General features: G+C 40.5%; 1 protein-coding gene across 2 annotated transcripts in view; it reads left to right on the top strand.

The window, feature by feature from the left end:
* LOC134340832 (hepatic and glial cell adhesion molecule-like) overlaps positions 1–17,214 on the top strand; it is a 65,432-nt gene that overhangs the window by 3,860 nt on the left and 44,358 nt on the right. The gene's annotated exons all lie outside the window — the stretch shown is intronic.

Below are 17,214 nucleotides of genomic sequence, written 5' to 3'. Positions count from 1 at the left end.
CAGACCACAAATGAATATACAAGCAGGAATAGACCACTCATCCCCATTTTCCACTATTCAATGAGATTATGTCTGGTCTGACTCTAACCTCAATGCTGCATTCCCACCCTCCTCCAGTAACCTTTCATTCCTTGCTTATCAACAATCTATTTACCTCTGTCTTAAAAATAATCATGACACTGTTTCCATTGTTCTTTAAGGAAGGGAGTTCCAAACACTCATGCCCCTGTGAGAAAGAATTGCACCTTATCTCTGTCTTACACGGGCAACTTCTTATTTTTGAGTAGAAGCCTCTTGTTCAAGATTCTCACACAAGAGGAAACATCCTCTTCACATCCACCCTGTTAAGGATCTTGTATGTTTCCATCAAGTTGCTTTTCACTCTTTTAATCTCTAGCAGATGCAAAATTGGCCTGTCCATAAGACAACTCACCCTGCCACATATCAGTCTAGTAATCTCTGAACTGCATTTTATTCGATTCAAATCCTTAAGGAAGCAGATCAATAATGTGCACAGTGCTCATGATATAATTCACCATTACTATATACATGGAAGCATAACTTCCCTACTTTTGTGTTCATCTCCCTTGAAGTAAATAGTATTCTGTTAGCTTTTGCAGTTTCTTGCTATATCTGCATATTAGCCTTCTACAAATCATTGACATCCAGATCCCTTTGCTCCTCAGAGCTTTGCAATCTCTTAACATTTAGATAATATGCTTTTCTGATCTTTTCTGACCAAAATGTAGATCACATACACTCCATTTACCAGATCGTTGCCCATTTATTTATCTGAATGCCTGAAGATGAAACATTCAGTATCAAGTCAAGAAAGGTGCAGTGTGACCAGATGAAAGTTGCAGTGCAATATATTAAACTTATGTTGAGCCTAGTTACAACGATGCAGCGGGCCACTTACTTTCTCCAGATCAAAGAGAGAGGTACTTTGCATGGACCTGGGCTATACTTATCTTTTTATAGGATTCATTGAACCATATTTGTTTTAGTTCTTTTCAGGCCTTTACCCTCAACTTTTTTTCTCTGGTAAAGGCTTAGGAAGGACTGAAACAAAGAGTGCTTCACTTCTCCCAATCTAGCGTGCTGAATTTGGTGTTCACAATGGGGCCTCTCCTACACTGAAGAAACTAAATGTAGATTAGGTGACTACATTCAATTTGCTAAGGTGATCCTGACCTTCCTGTTGCTTGCTATATTAATTCTCTGTCCCATTTACACTTTGACATAATGTTCATAGCTTTCTGCACCTTACAATGATATCTACTGAAAGCTTTAGAATCAGCACTTCATCTTCTGTCTTGGTACATTTTAGCCTTATTGACACAATATTGAATTTTACAACTTAAGTTAACTCACTTTCTCTGCATCATAACTGGCCAGTCCTTCTGTGAAATTCAACTGTTCTATTAACCCATCAACTGGATGGCCTTGTTTAATCCTAAATTTACCTTACCAGAGACATTTTATTCTAGCTATCCCTCCACCTCTCTCACTGTAAATTGAAACCAACTTGTTTACTCCCTTTCTTAGTTCTTTGGCCTGAAATATTAACTCTGTTTCTTTGCTTGAAAAACAATTTTTTTTTGTTTTAATTTCAGGATTCTAGTATCTGCAGTTTTTTTAGTTTTCTGTAGCTTTCTTTATTTTGCAGTATTAACATCCAATACTCACTTTCTATAGGACCAGTGTTTGATCTCTCCATCTCCATCTCTGAAAACAGACTGTCAACTGATATCTTTTATAAACCTACTAACTTTCAGAGATACTGTATCTTGACTATACCTCACCTCACCCTGTCACCCATAAAAATGCCATTCCTTTTTCTCAGTTTCTCTGTCTCCACTGCATCTGTTATCAGGATGGGGCTTTCCTTTCCAGAACACCTGAAATGTTCCTCTTCAAAGAACGGGGTTTCCCTTCCTCTACCACTGAGTCTGCCCCCACCCGCATCTCCTCCATTTCCCAGATATTCACCCTCACATTATCTTCTCACCGCCTTAACAGGAAAAGAGTTCCTCTTGTCCTTACCTACTATCCCATGAGCCTCTGCATGTAGCTCATCATTGTCCACAATTTTCACCATCTTCAATGAGATCCTACCAGCAAGCACATCTTTACCTGGCCGACCCTCCCCCCCCCCCGCCCCCACACTCTGCTTTCTGCAGGGATTGCTCTCCTCATGAATCCCTTATCCATTCGTCCCTCCTCACTGATCTCCCTCCCGGCATTTATCCCTGCAAGCCGCACAAGTGCCACACCTGTCCATTCACCTCCTCCTTCACCACCATTCAGGGCCCCAAACAGTCCTTCCAGGTGAGGCAACACTTCACCTACAAGTTTGTCGAGGTCATTTACTGCATCCAGTGTTACCAGTGTGGCCTTCTCTTCATCGGAGAGACCCAGTGTAGATTGGAGGGCCACTTAGCAAGCAAGTTCTCTCTGTCTGCAACAGGAAGGATTTCCCGGTGGCCAACCATTTTAATTCAACTCCCCATTCCCATTCTGACACGCCAGTCTATGGCCTCATCTATTGCCACAATGAGGTCAGTCTCAGGTTGAGGAGCAACACCTCATATTCTGTGTGGGTAGCCTCCAACCTGATGGCATGAACTTCAATTTCTCCAGCTTCTGGTAATTTCTCCCTCTCCCCTTCTCTCCTTTTATGGATACTATAGAAAAAGGGTGCAGAGGAGATTTACAAGGATGTTGCCTGGATTGGGGAGCCATGCCTTATGTGAATAGGTTGAGTGAACTTGGCCTTTTCTCCTCGGAGCAATGGAGGATGAGAGGCGACTTGATAGAGGTGTATAAGATGATGAGAGGCATTGATCATGTGGATAGGCAGAGGCTTTTTCCCAGGGCTGAAGTGACTAACACGAGGGGGCATGGTTTTAAGGTGCTTGGAAGTAGGCACAAGGGGGATGTCAGAGGTAAGTTTTTCACGCAGAGAGTGGTGGGTGTGTGGAATGCACTGCCAGCTAAGGTGGTAGAGGTGAATACAATAGGGTCTTTTAAGAGACTCTTAGATAGGTACAGTATATGGAGCTTAGAAAAATAGGGGGCTATGCGGTAGGGAAATTCTAGGCAGTTTCTAGAGTAGGTTACACGGTCGGCACAACATTGTGGGCTGAAGGGCCTATAATGTGCTGTAGATTTCTATGTTTCTATGTTTTCCATACCCATTTTGACTCCCCTCTAATCCCTCCTCTTCTCCTCACCTGCCTATCACCTTTCTCTCTGGTGACTCTCACCTTCCCTTCCTTCCATGGTCCACTCTCGTCTCCTTTAAGATGCCTTTTTCTTCAGCCCTTTTCTACCTATCACCTCCCAGTTTCTCACTTCATCCGCCCTCCCCCACCCATCTACTTACCTCCTCACTTGGCTTCACCTACCTCCTTCCAGCTTGTACTCTTTTGGCTCCCTCCACCTCCTTATTCTAGCTTCTTCCCTCTTCCTTTCCAGTCCTGATGAAGGATCTCAGCCAGACACGTTGACTCGCTATTCCCCTTCATAGATGCTGCCTGACCTGCTGAGTTCCTCCAGCATTTTGTGTGTTACACACTTTATTAAATCATTTTTCTTCAATAAAAATATCTTGTTAACTGTTTTCATGTTTTTAGCTAGTTTTGCCTTGAATGTTTTCCTTCACGATTAATCATTTACTCATTTTTAGCTGCTTTTTATATTCTGACCTGCCACCCATCTTTGAACAATTATATGCTTTAAGTTTGAAATAGTCTTTAACCTTTCTGGTTAATCACAGATGGTGAGACCACCCCTTGGAATTTTTCTTTTTCTTTAGTATCTGTTTAGTGAATTCTCAAAGATTCTTTCAAATGTCTGTACTCCATCTTGAGTAATCAATCCTTAACCTAATTTTCCAGTTTATGTTTTTAGACCCATTGTACTCTTCCTCAATTCAAATGTAAAGTTCCATTAGATTATTATTAGCTTCACTATAAATCATTACTTAATAATGAGGTCCTCAATAAGATCATTAATTAATCCAATCTTTCATTGTAAAATATCAGGTCTAGTACAGCCTGCTTGATAGTTGGCTCCAGAATGCTCTGTTCGAAGAAACTATGCTGAAAACACTGCAAACCCCTCAACTTGGCTTTCTTTGCTCATCTGGTTTTTTTATTCTTTATGTGAATTCCAATTCCCTGTGACCTTATTGCTGTACTTTCTAACAAACTCCCATTATTTCTTCTTTTATACTGTTACAGGTGACTTCTGGCCCTGATTATTTCTCACCATTCAAACCATTTCTATGTCTTAGTTTCCTGAACTTGAGTCATCATTTTCTTTTGCACTAAGACTCATTAAAGACTGAATCAGTCCTCTATTTTTCCCTAACTTCCTGTCCTTCTGAAATGTAACGTATCATTCAATATTCAGGTCACAATATGTTATCCTGCAGCCATGTCTTTGTAATGGCTCTCAGATGATAGCTGCACCTTCTCCTAGTTTAGTTTCAATTTATATTGACTGTATGTTCAGCTACAGCCTTTAGTCCTATTATTATTTTTACTGATATAAAGTTGATCTTTTCCTGATCAACATTTTGATGTGATGAACTTCAGATACCGGTGTTATGTGCGTGATTTTAAAGCACAATACAGGCCACTTAACTTAGCTGATTTGTGCCAGTATTTATGCTGCGCCCGCTTCTGCCCACCCTGTTTAATTTCACTCTTTTCTCTCATTGTGAACTGGATTCAAATCTAATCCTGAATAATGATCCTTGAGTGTTTGTCAGTAATGTTTGAAAACTAGGAAGGTGAAATTAGGTCTCAAACACTCATCCTGAAAGGGTGCACTCTGCTCATGGCATTAGAATCTAGTGCAAGTCTAAAGGTGAGTCCAATATTAGTCAATTTCCAGCACCTGAATAATGCTAGCAGCAAAGACAATTTTCTTCTCAAATTTTAATTTCATTCTCACAATTCCTAATGATCTTGCCAATTCTCAAAATGCCTAAAATTCTTAAGAGACTCAAGCAAGTAGATGGAATTTACCATAAACTTAAAAAAATGATCTCTGTATCCCTTAGGATTCTACCAGGTTTATATTTGTCCCTCCTCTCTTCATTTCACAAAAGTTGTAAACCAGAGTTATTTCTTTTGCCCTACAACTTACAAATACAAAGTACTGTATTTTAACTTAGACATATAAAGTGTATCTGAAAAGCAACTTGTAAAACTATGTTCATATGTTTACTAAATTGCTCAGATGTTAATCTGCAGAAACTAGCAGATTTTCATGTTCTAATTAAGAACATACATTCTATTGAGACATTTTATGTTCAGCTCTTCCCCTCAGAATTGAAACAAGGCAACTCAGTGGAACTGTAAATGCAAATCGAATGCAGATAGTCAGGATGCACAACTGCTCCTCCCTCCCCATCATCCTGTCCCCCAGGGCTGTGTGCTGAGCCCGTTGCTGTACACTCTACTCACACATGACTGCATGACCACACACCCAAGTAATCATATTGTCAAGTTCGCCGATGACACGACAGTGATGAGGCTCATCACCAACAATGATGAGATGGCCTACAAAGAGGAGGTGGGAGAGCTTGAGGCCTGGTGCCAGGCAAATAACCTGTCAACAAGGCAAAGGAGATGGTTATCACCTTCAGGAGAACTCGCACCCTTCTTTACATCGGCAGCACAGCAGTGGAAACAGTGAGCAATTTCAAACTCCTGGGAGTGCACATCTCACACAACCTCTCATGGTCTGAGAACACATCCTACACAGTCAGGAAAGCTCACCAACACCTCTACTTTCTAAGGAGGCTGAAGAGAGCTGGATTACGCACATCCATACTCACATCATTCTACAGATGTGCTGTAGAGAACATCCTAACAGGCTGTATTACTGTATGGTATGGAAGCTGCACTTCAGTGGACAGGAAGGCTTTACAACAGGTAGTCAAAACTGCTCAACGCATTACTGGCAGCAGCCTATCCATCATCAAGGACATATGTACAGAAAGGTGTCAGAAAAGGGACAATAAAATCATGAGAGATCCCACCCACCTTGCTCATGGACTGTTTGTCCCAGTCCCATCAGGGAGAAGGCTACATAGCACCCACGCCAGGACCACTAGAATCGATCGCAGTTACTTCAGAATCAGAATCAGAATCAGGTTTATTATCACCGGCATGTGACATGAAATTTGCGAACTTAGCAACAGCAGTTCAATGCAATACATAATCTAGCAGAGAGAAAAAAATAAATAAATAAAATAAAAATAATAATAATAAATAAACAAGTAAATCAATTATGTATATGGGAAAGATTTTTTTTAAACGTGCAAAAACAGAAATACGGTATATTAAAAAAAAGTGACGTAGTGTCGAGAGATTCAATGTCCAATTTGGAATCAGATGGCAGAGGGAAAGAAGCTGTTCCTGAATCGCTGAGTGTGTGTCTTCAGGCTTCTGTATCTCCTACCTGATGGTAACAGTGCATGTCCTGGGTGCTGGAGGTCCTTAATAATGGACGCTGCCTTTCTAAGATAATGCTCCCTAAATATGTCCTGGGTACTTTGTAGGCTAGTACCCAAGATGGAGCTGACTAGATTTACAACCTTCTGCAGCTTCTTTCGGTCCTGTGCAGTAGCCCCTCCATACCAGACAGTGATGCAGCCTGTCAGAATGCAGAATGCTCTCCATGGTACAACTATAGAAGTTTTTGAGTGTACTTGCTGACATGCCAAGTCTCTTCAAACTCTTAATAAAGTATAGCTGCTGTCTTGCCTTCTTTATAACTACATCACTATGTTGGGACCAGGTTAGATCCTCAGAGATCTTGACACCCAGGAACTTGAAGCTGCTCACTCTCTCCACTTCTGATCCCTCTATGAGGATTGGTATGAGTTCCTTCGTCTTACCCTTCCTGAAGTCCACAATCAGCTCTTTCGTCTTACTGACATTGAGTGCCAGGTTGTTGCTGTGGCACCACTCCACTAGTTAATATACCTCACTCCTGTACACCCTCTCGTCACCACCTGAGATTCTACCAACAATGGTTGTATCATCAGCAAATTTATAGATGGTATTTGAGCTATGCCTAGCCACACAGTCATGTGTATATAGAGAGTAGAGCAGTGGGCTAAGCACACACCCCTGAGATGTGCCAGTGTTGATTGTCAGCGAGGAGGAGATGTTATCACCAATCCGCACAGACTGTGGTCTTCCGGTTAGGAAGTTGAGGATCCAATTGCAGAGGGAGGTACAGAGCCCCAGGTTCTGCAACTTCTCAATCAGGATTGTGAGAATGATGGCATTACATGCTTAGCTATAGTCGATGAACAGCATCCTGACAAAGGTGTTTGTGTTGTCTAGGTGGCCTAAAGCCGCGTGGAGAGCCATTGAGATTGCATCTGCCGTTGACCTATTGTGGTGATAGGCAAATTGCAATGGGTCCAGGTCCTTGCTGAGGCAGGAGTTCAGTCTAGTCATGACCAACCTCTCAAAGCATTTCATCACTGTCGATATGAGTGCTACCAGGCGATAGTCATTAAGGCAGCCCACATTATTCTTCTTAGGCACTGGTATGATTGTTGGCTTTTTGAAGCAAGTGGGAACTTCCATCCATAACAGTGAGAGGTTGAAAATGTCCTTGAATACTCCCGCTAGTTGGTTGACTCAAGTTTTCAGAACCTTACCAGGTACTCTTCGGGACCTTCTGCCTTGCGAGGGTTCACTCTCTTTAAAGACAGCCTAACATCGGCCTCTGAGATGGAGATCACAGGGTCATCAGGTGCAGCAGGGATCTTCACAGCTGTAGTTGTGTTCTCCCTTTCAAAGCGTGCATAGAAGGCATTGAGTTCATCTGGTAGTGAAGCATCACTGCCATTCATGCTATTGGGTTTCACTTTGTAGGAAGTAAAATCTTGCAGACTCTGCCAGAGTTGCCGTGCATCCGATGTCACCTCCAACCTCATTCGAAATTGTCTCTTTACCCTTGAAATAGCCCTCCGCAAATCATACCTGGTTTTCTGGTACAGGCCTGGGTCGCCAGACTTGAATGCCACAGATCTAGCCTTCAGCAGACGATATACCTCCTGGTTCATCCACGGCTTTTGTTTTGGGAATGTACAGTAAATATTTGTGGGCACACACTCATCCACACAGGTTTTAATGAAGTCAGTAACAACTGCAGCATACTTATACTTTCCCCAAGCAGTAAGGCTGATTAACACCTCCACCCACAAATCCACCTGTCTACGCCCCCAGCTACCATTACTTTATCATATCCTGTCAGTCATCTTATATACAGACACTCCTGTGCCCAGCATCACTTTATGTACATACAATCAATCTGTGTATACAAGCCATCTTATACATTTATATTCATTGTGCTTTTTTAATTACTGTGTTCTGTATCTTATTGTGGTCTTTTTTGTGCTGCACCAGATCTGGAGTAACAATAATTTCATTCTTTTCACTTATGTTCTGGAAATTACATTAAACAATCTTGAATCTCGAATCTTGAGTTGAGTTGACAGTTTTGTAGCCTGCATCATCTGGGCTTTCAAGCCAAATATAAGGCTTGGCAGTTGTTTGCACAATCCATCTGTGATGAGGAGTAGATGTGCACAACTGCTGAGCCCCTCTGTCCATGAAACTTGTTTTGGAAATTAGGGATTCCATTAATGCCACTCCAAGTACCCCAACAAGACAAAAAAATGAACTTTGCATGTCTAGAAACATAACAATTAATGGCCCAGCACTCAATGCGAGGTTTTTAATGCACTTCTTGCCATGCCTGATATACTTCACATTTCTGGATTGTACATCCAACCATAAGCTTCATCATCAGAATCCAGGGTTTCAATCCAAAAATGTTGATAATTCTTTTCCCATTGAGTCCCTCCAGCATTGAGTTTATCGCTCCAGATTCCAGCATCTGCAGTCTCTTGTGCTTCCGAGCGCCCCCTGACCCTAACGTCTATGAGAGAAAAGCAGTCAAAGACCTGTGACTAGTAGGGTGCCCCAGGGGTCAGTGCTGGGACATATTTTATTTCATTATTTATGTAAATTATTTCAAAATGTATATACATGGCACAATTAATTGGTTTGCTGATACTAATTTAGGATGTCTTGTTGATGAATTGCAAAGAGATATTGATCAGTCAGGGAGATTTGCTGAGGAATGGCAAATAGATTTCAACTTGAATAAAGGTGAGGTGGTGCATTGTTAACAGTCAAAACAGGGTAGGACTTATACAGAGAATGGCTGGGCACTGATGAATATTGTGGAACAAAGGAACCTGGGAGTACAAGTGCACATTTCACTGAAAGCGGCCGTATAAGTAGACAGGGCAGTGAAGAACTTGTTTAGCATGCTAGCCTTCACCAGTCAGGGCATCAAGTTTAGGAGTAGAAACATTATGTTGCAGTTGCTGTGACCACACTTAAGAGTATCGAGTACAGTTTTGGTCACCCTGTTATTGGAAAGACTTAATCAAGCTGGAGAGGGTGCAGAAGAGATTTACAAGGATGCTGCCTGGACTAGAGGATCTGAGTTTTAAGGAGAGGTTGGGCACGTTGGACCTTTATTCCCTGGAATGCAGGAGAATGAGGGCTGACCTCATAAAATTTAATCATATCATGAAGGGACTTGATTTGGTGGACAGCCATAATCTCTTCCCCAGGGTTGGGGAATCCAAAAGTTCATGTTCAAGTTTATTGTCATGCAGCCGTACACAAGTATACAGCTAAATGAACCAATGTTCCTCAGAGACTAAGGTGCAAAACACAGTCCACGTATCACATATAGCGCATAAAATTAATACATTAATATTAATAGATAAAGAACGTATTCTGCATTTGGTATTCTGTAGAGGTACAGCACACAGATACAAGACAAGGTTTTAAAGAGACCTGAGAGGTATCTTCTTTACACAGAGAGTAGCAAGTATCTGGAATGAGCTGCTAGAGGAAGTGGCCGACGCGGGTACAATTGTAACATTTAAGAGACATTTGGGTAAGTACATGAAGCGGAAGGGCTTGGAGGTTTATGGACTGAACACAGGCAACTGGTACTAACAGGGAGGATGCAGTGATCAGCGAGGTCCAGCTGCACCAAAGGGCCTGTTTCCATGCTACACTACTTTATTACTCCACATATGAGGGGTGATTGAGAAGTTCGTGGCCTAAGGTAGAAGGAGTCAACTTTAGAAAACCTAGCACATTATCTTTCCTACATTTACACGTTTGATCCCGTGGTCGTAGAGCATACGGATCCCTTCTTTGTAGAAGTCGGCATCTTGGACCTCCAGAAAGTGGTCCACAGCAGGGGTGATTGATAACTTTGTGGCCTAAGGTAGAAGGAGATGAGGAGAAACTTCAAACTTTCTGTATTTTCACTCAAAGAGTTGAACTGCACGTGCATGTAATGAGAGCTGTATAACTCATCTCCTTCTCCCTTAGGCCACAAATTTATCAATCACCTCTGCTGTGAACCACCTGGAGGTCCAAGATGCTCTTGTTACATGCACGTGCAGTTCAACTCTTAAGTGATAATGCAGAAAGTTTGAAGTTAATAACTCATCTCCTTCTACCTTAGGCCACAAACTTATCAATCACCCCTGCAGTGGGCCACTTCTACAAAGAAGGGATCCGTATGCTCCACGACCGCTGGACTAAGTGTGTAAATGTAGGAGGGGTTTTATGTTGAAAAATAAATGTACTAGGTTTTCTAAAATTAACTCCTTCTACCTTAGGCCACGAACCTGTCAATCACCCCTCATAGGTTGTATTTAGATTCTAGAAGCTTACAGATCTCAGTAATGGCACAGAATTCAGCCTGGGTGACTGGCCCTTTAGATAGCAAAGTTTCAAAGGATATAGGGTTAGTAAAACTTGGTTGTTCCACTTAGAACTGCCAGCTGCAAGCAGCATAATTCAGCCTAGTATTTTAGTCATTGATTTGAAATAAAATTGTTTTCAACAAATTGTGGAACAATATCTGTAAACCTTCTATTTGATCTTGATTTAGAAGTCTCCCATATTATCAATGTAAAACTTCTAGCTGCTTGCTATACTGAACAATGTGAAATAAATTTTGATCTGTCTGAATTATCTTTCTGTCAATATGAGTTTATAATTGAAAGATCTTCCAACAGAAATTTGCAATTTTATTGAGAGAGCTTAAGGATGAATGTGAAGGCAGTCATGTTTTTGCTGTTGGATATGTGTAAAAGAGAAAGAATCAGTAGCCAAGAGCCTTGAATGAGAATAGATGATTGTTGTTATGCAAGCGAGATCTCTTCATTTTAATTAGTTGTCACAGGAGAGTGGAATCTGTATAAGATGAGTCAGTGCCAGGTCTGTTAGTTCTATCCGTTTTATATGTAGAATAGATAAGGGAGATTTTCAGACCTTGAAATGAGAAAAGCATTAAATGCAAGCTATCTGGTAAGAAGTTCCAGTGGACGAAACTACTTCACATTAATATGCTAAGATCCAAACATGACACCTAAACAGAGTGTGGATTTGTGAGTAAAAAGATCCGTTTTAGCTTGAACTCAGTTTGCCATTTCACTCAGAGAAGTTGATTTTTGAACCAAAAATTCAAGAGAATCAGCAAAATTCAAAATCAGAGCTAGATTAATCAAGGTTCAAGATTCTTAGTGACTCAGGTCTATGGTATGCAGGAATTCTCTTTCCAAAGTTTGACCTTAGTCAAGTTGACCAACAAACTCAATCAAATGGATAACTAAAGCAAAGCAATTGTAAAATTAAAAATTTTCCGATACAGAGAGCCATGTCATCTCTTTCTTTCTTTCTTTTTAAATCTTTTTATTGAGTAAGTATACAAAAAAGGTAAGCCATATAAACATTAATACAATGTTAAAGTATAATAAAATTCCAAAAGATAACAATACCAAAAAGAAAATACTACAAACAATGTAATTTAAGCATAAGAAACCAAGATAACATAATAGTATACTAGATTTTATATATATCAATGGGAAAAAAAAGAAAAAAAAAACCCCCCAAAAAAAAAACCCACCGTGCAACTAACTAAAAGCAAAGCAAAGCAATGGGCTAACTTGAAACCAAACAGAGTTAAACTTAAAATCACGTCCTCAATCCCGACCTCCATTAAAACAGTGAAAAAAAAACAAGAAGGGTAAATATTACATTAAATGAAAATATCGAATAAAAGGTCCCCAAATCTGTTCAAATTTAAATGAAGAATCATAAAGGTTACTTCTAATTTTCTCCAGATTCAAACATAAAATCGTCTGAGAAAACCAAAAAAAGGTAGTTGGAGCATTAAGCTCTTTCCAATGTTGTAAAATACATCTTTTCGCCATTAAAGTAAGAAATGCAATCATTCTACGGGCTGAAGGGGAAAGATTACTAGAAATTTTAGGTAGTCCAAAGATAGCAGTAATAGGGTGAGGAGAGATATCTATATTTAATACCTTAGAAATAATATTGAAAATATCTCTCCAAAAAGTTTCCAAAGTAGGGCAAGACCAAAACATATGAGTTAAAGAGGCTATCTGCCCCGAACATCTATCACAGAAAGGATTAATATGCGAGTAAAACATGTCATCTCAAAATTTCACATGCTTAATTATTTTTGGCAATCGTTTTGCATGCAGTTATTTTACATAATTAACCAGAAGAATAATGAGCGACTTGGTTTCTTCTTTTAATTGTGTCGGTGTATAAAGCTACTACCTAGATATGAGTAAATCATGACTGTCTATGACTACATTCTCTGACAGAAATCCCATTCTTCGAATACAGTTAAACAGCTAGTTTGAATACTTTTTAAAAAAAGATCAGCATAATCGTCATTAATGTAGTGATTTAGCTAAATATAGCTTCAGTGGGGAATACCTGTTAGGTGTCTGTTGCAAAACTCTACCAGCAAGCAAATAACACAAAGCTTGTGGTTGGATGCACAGTACAGCTCTTTGCATGTAAATCCTAGAACATAAACTCAGTCTGAAAAAGTCATTTGTGTTGGACTTGTTGAAACCCATGTTGACTAGTTTCCTAGTTACTTTTTCACCCTGATTTAATTCTAACTGATTGTTAAACTACTACTGATTTCACTGTAATTCTTGAACAAATCCAGGTTTGATTCTACAAGGATGAGAATTTTTGGCAAACTATCTGTGCATAATTTGGATTTATAGTCATAGTCATACTTTATTGCTCCTGGGGGAAATTGGTTTTCGTTACAGTTGCACCATAAATAACTAAATAGTAATAAAACCATAAATAGTTAAATAGTGATATGTAAATTATGCCAGGAAATAAGTCCAGGACCAGCCTATTGGCTCAGGGTGTCTGACCCTCCAAGGGAGGAGTTGTAAAGTTTGATGGCCACAGGCAGGAATGACTTCCTATGACGCTCTGTGTTGCATCTCGGTGGAATGAGTCTCTGGCTGAGTGTACTCCTGTGCCCAACCAGTACATTATGTAGTGGATGGGAGACATTGACCAAGATGGCATGCAACTTAGACAGCATCCTCTTTTCAGACACCACTGTCAGAGAGTCCAGTTCCATCCCCACAACATCACTGGCCTTATGAATGAGTTTGTTGATTCTGTTGATGTCTGCTACCCTCAGCCTGCTGCCCCAGCACACAACAGCAAACATGATAGCACTGGCCACCACAGACTCGTAGAACATCCTCAGCATCGTCCAGCAGATGTTAAAGGACCTCAGTCTCCTCAGGAAATAGAGACGGCTCTGACCCTTCTTGTAGACAGCCTCAGTGTTCTTTGACCAGTCCAGTTTATTGTCAATTCGTATCCCCAGGTATTTGTAATCCTCCACCATGTCCACACTGACCCCCTGGATGGAAACAGGGGTCACCGGTACCTTAGCTCCCCTCAGGTCTACCACCAACTCCTTAGTCTTTTTCACATTAAGCTGCAGATAATTCTGCTCACACCATGTGACAAAATTTCCTAGCTTAGCCTTGTACTCAGCCTCATCTCCCTTGCTGATGTATCCAACTATGGCATAGTCATCAGAAAATGACAATAAACTGAAGATGACAAGACTCTGTGCAGTAGTTGAAGTCCGAGGTGTAAATAGTGAAGAGAAAGGGAGACAAGACAGTCCCCTGTGGAGCCCCAGTGCTGCTGATCACTCTGTTGGACACACAGTGTTGCAAGCACACGTACTGTGGTCTGCCAGTCAGGTAATCAGGAATCCATGACACCAGGAAAGCATCCACCTGCATCGCTGTCAGCTTCTCCCCCATATTCACCATATAGTCACCATATTTTACAGTGGGTGACAAAGGAGCAACATCTGAAATTCATTACAATTATTTTTTGTCCACAGACTTGCAATGGGTATTTACATTTGTACACTACTTTATAAAACCATTTCAGTACAATATTTCTTGGTGTATCTTTGACCTGCATGAAAAGTAATAACAACTATATATCCCCTCCAACAATCATTAATCAATCAGACTGGGTTTCAACCGAGAAATTGGATCAGTAAATTGGAATATTTCATTTAATGGTGAAGCATATCAGGAGGGAAATCAGATAGGATTACCAGAGAGAATTTGAAAGGAAAATTTATGGTTGAAAGATGGTTAAGTTAAATTTAATATACTCTACATATGTTTTTGATATTAACTAAAGTCACACAATTAAAGATTTCCACTGAAATAGGCAACTTATATCTTTTGTAGTATGTTTAATGTATGTTTTTGCAAACCTACCGTACTTTCACAACATTATTTTTATTTCAATGGTGTCTCTTAGTGAGGGAGCGGTATAGCCAGCTTTCTGAAAAGAAGTGGACTGCAAGTTCCCATTTTCAATGTTTAACTTCATGTATGGCCACTCGAGCCTGCTGCTTGATTTTCACTTCATATCCATGATACTAATAACTTTACCATTACTTTATTGTCAGTTCAAAGTCTATTTGCTGAGATAGTTTGATGCCAGTATAGTTAGCTTTCTTAATCCTAGTGATACTGAATACCTTTTAACCATGCATATGAAATATCTGTAACCCAGATGCTTCCTTGGGCTCTTTTTTCTAATCCAAAGATAAAATCACAGTTACAACTTCCATCCAGTCATCCTACTCCAATTCTCAATTGTGTTCTGCATGTCCTTATTAATATAATTCTTGCTTGATAATTTTCAGCAGTCATGCTTCAAAACTCCATTGCAGCATCAGAGTTTTTCTTTGTGATAGACTTCTTGAGAAATGGGATTTTCCAACTTTGTGATGAGTAGGACAGGCCTTGCAAAGAAACCAGAGCACTCCCCTTCCAAGGTTTTTGTAACTCCCAAGTAATGTTTGCTTTATGAATCTCTTTCCCAACCCACATTCCAGTATGCTTCCTACACTATTCTAATGCTTGGTCGTGGCCTCAGTTCATTCAATTTACTGTTTCTATATGCAGATCTCCATTTCTGCTATATTGAAATACAAATCAAACATTGACTATGCCATTTACACTGTTGAAACCCTCTAGACCTGATGATTACAAGACTCACCTGGCTCACCTTTCTTGTTCTGCCTTCTGTAAACTGGAAGTCATTTATAACTTTCATGCCTATGGCTATCTGCCATCAAATTCCATTCATTCATCACAATGCTTGTTGACCTACATTAAATCCTAATTAAGCAATACCTATATTTTAAAATTTTCATCTAGTTTCAATTTAATTTAATGCATTTGTTCCTCTCTGTCTCAGTAATCACAAGCTTTACAATCTCTGAGATGCAAGGACTTTTCCAATTTTGGCTTCTAGATCATCCCTGAATTGGTCACCAGTGCTGGTCTTTCAGATTAAGGCCCTGTCAGAAATTTGACTCTTAAAACTTTCCTGGCATCCTTCCTTTCTGTTACCCTATCCCTCTTTTCTCTTTAACACTCCTTAAAGTTCACCCCACTGGCCACTGTCCTAATATCTCCCTATATGTCTGCGTCACAGAATCATTGAGCACTGCAGCATAGAAGCAGGTCCTTTGGCCCATTTAGTCCGTTCTATTCTGCTGAGCGCGAATGACCTGCACCTGAACCATCGCCCTCCATGCCCCTCCCATCCGTGTACTTACCCAAACTTCTCTTAAATGGTACAATTGAACCCATATCCACCACTTAGCCGGCATCTCGTTTCACACTCGCACCACCCTCTGAGTGAAGATGTCTCCCCCCCCCCCACCTCAGGCTTCCCTTAAGTATTTAACCTTTTACCCTTAGCATATGACCCCTAGTGCTAGTCTCACCCAACCCCAGTGGAAAAAGCTTGCTTGCATATACTCTATCTACATCCTCATAATTTTATATACCCTCATTCTCCTACACTCCAGGGAATAACATTTCCTGGCAACATCTTTGTAAATTATCTCTGTACTCTTTCAATCTTATTGATAATTTTCCTTTAGTTAAGTAACCAGAGTTGCGCACAAAATTCCAAATTTGGCCTCACCAACATCTTATGCAACTTCAGCATAACAGCCCAACTCCTACACTCAATACTCTGATTATAAAAGCCAATGTGCCAAAAGCTCTCTTTATCTACCTGTGAGGGCACCTTTAAGGAATTATGGATCTATATCCCCAGATCCCTCTGTTCTGTTGCACTCCTCAGTGTGTTCAGTGTGCAAGTCCTACCCTTTTTTGTCCTCCCAAAGTGCAATGCCTCACACTTAACTACATTAAATTCCATCTGCTATTTTTCAGCCCATTTTTTCCAGCTGGTCCAGATCCTGCTGCAAACTTTGATAGCTTTCCTTGCCGTCCACTGTGCCCCCAATCTTGGTGCCATCTACAAATTTGCTGATCTAGTTAACCATATTATCGTCCAGATCATTGATATAGATGACAAACAACAATGGACCCAGCACCAAGCTCTGTGGCACTCAACTAGTCACAGGCCTCCAGTCAGAGAGGCAACCGCCTACTATCACTCTCTGGCTTCTCCCACTAAGCCAGTGATGAATCTAATTTACTACTTCATCCTGAATGCCAAGCGACTGAATTTTCTGGACCAACCTCCCATGCTGGACCTTGTCAAAGACCTTGCTAAAGTCCAACTAGACAACATCCACTGCCTTGCCTTCATCAACATTCCTGATAACATCCTCAAAAACTATTTAAGATTGGTTAGACATGAGCTTCCTTTCACCATCCCTAATCAGGTCCTCTCTATCCAAATATTTATA

This window comes from Mobula hypostoma, chromosome X2, assembly GCF_963921235.1.
Source record: "Mobula hypostoma chromosome X2, sMobHyp1.1, whole genome shotgun sequence".
Classification (NCBI taxonomy): domain Eukaryota; kingdom Metazoa; phylum Chordata; class Chondrichthyes; order Myliobatiformes; family Myliobatidae; genus Mobula; species Mobula hypostoma.
The sequence above is the reverse complement of the archived record's forward strand: the minus strand, read 5'-3'. Positions and strand labels throughout refer to the sequence as shown.